Source organism: Lepus europaeus, chromosome 14 (genome assembly GCF_033115175.1).
Source record: "Lepus europaeus isolate LE1 chromosome 14, mLepTim1.pri, whole genome shotgun sequence".
NCBI classification, from domain to species: domain Eukaryota; kingdom Metazoa; phylum Chordata; class Mammalia; order Lagomorpha; family Leporidae; genus Lepus; species Lepus europaeus.
Window position 1 is genome coordinate 14,032,071 of NC_084840.1, and position 4,584 is coordinate 14,036,654.

Here is a 4,584-nt window from a genome sequence, read left to right on the forward strand (position 1 = left end):
ATAAACATTTAAAAAGTATTATTCCCCAAATTTTAATCTCAGTGACCAGAGGATTAAGATGCCATCAACTGATGAGAAGGGAAGCAGTGGGACAAGGCACCCCATTCTCTAACCGCAGACCTCAGGATCTTGGCACTGATAGGGCACAAGGGTCTTGGTTTTTGGACAAATGAAGTTTTTTGTTTTTGTTTTGGGTTGTCAGATGATCCTTTATTGAAACAATTCCTCTGTACTTGTTAACCAACTGGACATTTCACTGCACTACTGTTGATGTAATGATGTCACTGTTGATGTCATGATGTCATGAGTGTGCAGCCATCAACATTGTAACCCACAGATTGGGCAGTCCCCAGGATCTTGTTAATAGTTCCAGAGAGTTCTCTGGCTAAAGATCAGTGGGTATCTGCTGGGCAAAGTTGACAATCTCATCTAAGGTGATGTTTCCACCTTGTTTGATGTTCTTCTGCTTCTTGCTGTCTCTGCGTGATTCTTGAGGGCTTTGATGAAGAGGGCAGAGGCAGAAGGTTCCACCTTGATCTGGGTCTGTCTGTTCTGAATGGTCAGTTTCACAGTAACCCTCAGCCCCTTCCAGTCACCGGTTGCCTTGCCAATATCATCACAAACCATTTTGGAGACAGGTCCAGAGGGCCGGTCTTGGGGGCCAGGGCAGATGTGGCGCCAACCTTGCCGCCGGTGCACCACAGGTATATGACTTTGATCTGGTTAGGCTTGAATTTGGGTGGCATGGTGGAGGCGCCTGGTCTACACGGATTTAGATGACCCAAGAAAGTTGCACCTTTCCCTTCTCTGAGCCGAAAACCAAAAGGCTAGAAGTCTCGCTGACCACACCAGATGTCACCAACAAAATTTTGAAATAGTTATTAGCCCTTCTCATGGATATGCTGAGTAAGCCATGAGTCAGCAGTAGTTAAATGATGTAAATGGCGCAAGTGTGGTTGCTGGAGGGAAAGATGTTGCAGGGACCAGAGAACCGACCACAGCGAGAGGGGGACTATGCTGGGTTGTGCTCTCCAGAAGGCTAGAGGAGGTGAATGTAGAGCCCCCAAAGGAACCTGGGAGATTTATCCGCATTAACAAGAAAGGAGAGGGGTGTGAGGCGCAGATGCTCCGGGCAGGTAGATGTCACGTGGGAGCTTGTGATAATTCTCCACTGACGACTTCAATTTTCTCAGTGCACAAGGAGGCAAGGTGACACCTGAGAGACGTAAGTATGGAGGTGTTCGAGGTTTGATGAAAGACAAGATATGAAACAGTGGTCTCCACTGGAGAGTGAGCACAGACTTAGAAATGGTGGCAGGATTGCCAGCCAGCCGGAAGGGCCTCCTTTAAGGTTCTGGTTGTGAATTTAAACAGAGAGTAGCCTGTCTCCAGCCACAATCCGCTGAGCAGGTGCAGGCCCGGATTAGTCAGGGGGCTGGAGGTTTGCCAAGCAAGGAAGACAAAGAGAGGGGGCGGTGCAGGGAGTGAAAGGTCTGTTCGAGGAGCAATGCTGTTGATGGACATTGGAAGCTGAGCTGCTCCAGAAGCGTGATGACAGGAGGGCTCTGTGGGACCTTGAAAAGATGGAGGGCTTCGTGGATTGAGAGTCTCTGGACCGGCAGGAGCCGTGGCACCTGGTGCGAGAGCAAGTGGAGGCCAGAGAGGGAGATTCTTAAAATGCAGATTGTGTCCATGGTGTTGTGAGCCCTCACATCCAGTGTGCAGAGAGGTCTTTGGTAAACAGGTAAACTCTATTAACTCACAGGAGGTTTAAATCAAGCCCAAGAGTGTCCTCCACAGCTGCAACCTCTGTTTGGGGCGGCTTCCCTAAACAGAGGGTGGACTCAGAAACACATTAAAGTGTTTCTGTAAGCTGAGAAATGCTAAACCCACATGCCTGCACGCTCTTCAACAGGTTCTCTCACGCTCTCCACCAATTCCCAAGACCTTGGAGGAGGCACAGTCTCCATCGACGCGAGCCCGTCCAGAACTCTTAATCTGCTTGGACCTTGGAAACATGTTTATTGAATGTAAAGCGTGTGTACTTATTTTTTTCCTTCATGGAAGAGAGAGCAAGGGAGGAGCAGGTGAATGTCATGTGTTTTAAGTAGTCCTTAAATTCTGGCTGCAACTTTAATTACGGCACGGAGCATGAAAGCCGGCACCTGGCAGCAGGCTTTCAACTGGCAGAGAGGCAAAGACCTCGGATGGGAAGAGACAGGAATTTCCAGACAGCACAAGGAGATGGAAAAGTCCCAAACCAGGACATTAAAAAAAAGTTGACCTTCCTGGGTGTGTACAATGACAGCATGAAATCTCATTCAGAAGAATTGGGAGCCTCACACCTGGGGACACAAAAGGTGAGATTCAAATTTTCAAAATGGCAGAGTCGCTATATTTTGAAAACTAATCCATGAGTGTCTAAGGTTGGAACTGTCTCCTGGCTGATTCTTGGGCTGCATCGCCCTTGGCACGCTCTGGTTGCTTGTTCTGGGACACAATTCTCCTTTCTGCCAAGACTGGGGGCAGGCGAGCTTGTTAGGGGGCTGTTACGTAGCGAAGCAGCTGACGCAGGTGCTCACGAGGGGCGGTTTGTCCTCAGCAGAGATTCCATTACCATTACGCCTTGTTGGGGTTTTTCAGCCTCGGGCCTTTTGGCAGGTCAATGTGAAAAATCATTAAAAATATAGAAAGGCCGATAGCAGGGCTTTTCTTTTCGATTTTTAAAGGCTGGAAACAGGCGCTGCAGACAGACCAACCAGAAATCAAAGTGAGGGGGAAAAAAACCCAACTGCTTTTTAAGCAGTTGTTGCTGCTATTGTTACTGCAAACTGTTGACTGTGTGCTTCTGGTTCTGATTAAAGGTAAGTAGGTTTTAAAAGGAAATGCTTTGTAATCAGGGGGTCCACTAAGCCCCAGATTCAAGACAGAAGGGAACAAAGATTGATTATTTCAAGCCTGCGTTGTTGACTGCGGGGCTAGGTACCCACAGAAGCGTTGGCGTAGCTTCTGACTGGTGAGCGAGAGCAGAGAGCGATTGAAAGGAAGAAACGAGTCATTTCGGGGCTGCGCTCCACGTGCTGGAGAGGAGGCAGCGGTGCGGAGCTCTCTCAAAGGCAAGGTGCAGAGCTGGCTCACACCGGCTTAAGGGAAAATGGGACCGGAAGAAAACGCATGCAGCACCTCTTTTCCTCCCCTGCCGTCCCCAGCTGCCTGGTCTTTTACTCCTTTCACCCTCTCCTCCCTCACCCCATCCTCTCTGCTGCTGGCGGGTTTTGGCTGATCAGCCTGTGATTGACACGGCTGTCCCACAGCCCCTAGGTGTGTGTGGGCCGAGATCAAGGACCACAGTGACTCGCCTGTGTCACAATTCCAAAAGCCTGGGAGAGAAATTGACAGGCCCCGTGAGGCAGGGCTATAGATTGTTCAGACCCGATGGCCAAGTTTCTCCCTGTAGGTGCATGGCCAAGCTCATTCTCTAGGACAGTGGGCTGGGGTGGCTCCCTAGGGATGGCAAACATCGAGGACTTTTATCACTAAGATGATTTCAACGGGACCTTGGCAGGTGTATGGTTTCTGTACTGGTCTAGTTTTTTTTTTTTTTTTTTTTTTTTTTTTTTTTTTTTTTTTTTTTTTTTTTTTTTTGCCTACCTGTGTTGCTACTGACATATTGGACAATCTGTCTCCTGAGCCTTGATAGGACTTGGGGAGTATCATACATCAGCCCGGCTCTCTCACAGGTGCCTTGCTCTTCTGCCATATTCTCCAGCCTTTTGGCTGACATGGTGTGGATACATAGAGCTCACTGCCAACAAGCAAGGGGCTCATCACTTTCTGGGTCCTTCTCTCTTTAGTGCAATGAATTGGAATGATGGATGTGGTTCATTTTATCTTTGAACACAATGATGCTAATATAGTAAATATGTGTTATAATACATCAATTATATTTTAAAGCGTGTGAGGAAAGTGCAACATTATTTGATGTTAAGTCCATTCAGTATGTGTCTATGTTGGAGTGGGATAAACTAGAAGAAAATTTATCTTTTAAGGGGAGATTTGTGAGTTTCACAAGTAGAAACTTGGAGGAGTGGCTGTGTCTTCCTGCATCTATTTGGACTCCTTTAGTAACCAATGTGTGAAACCATGTCATGTGCTGTGAGTCAAATATTGCTCTCTGGGGGCTGTGAGATTTCACACATCCTCCTTTGTGAGAGTGAAGAGGGAGGGGGAAGTGTCTCTCTCCTTTCTTAATAGAATACATGTTTTCCTTAAGTAGATTTTGGAAGTAAAATTTAGGGCTCATTTTTCTTCTCCAAGTTTTGCATTCCTCTTGGCTCATGTATTTATCTTGCTAAGAAGCTTTTAAAAACAGAATGGTCCTTATTTTGAGACACCATCTTTCACCAAGAAGTAAACTGTGAATTCTCTGTAGTTCTTTCATTTAAAGTACTTGGAAGGTATTTGGTTTGTGTTTGCTGGTGTTGATGTGACTGTTTTTAAAATAAAGTGAAATGTTCCATTTTTATTTAAATAACTTTAAAATATCTACCGTGGATGAGTTATCAGAGTGTCTGTGAGGGCAGG

General features: G+C 46.7%; 1 pseudogene; it reads right to left on the bottom strand.

Moving 5' to 3' along the window:
• Positions 1 to 293: 293 nt before the first annotated feature.
• On the bottom strand, positions 294 to 810 carry LOC133773368 (large ribosomal subunit protein uL11-like; annotated as a pseudogene).
• Between the last annotated feature and the right edge of the window lie 3,774 nt (positions 811 to 4,584).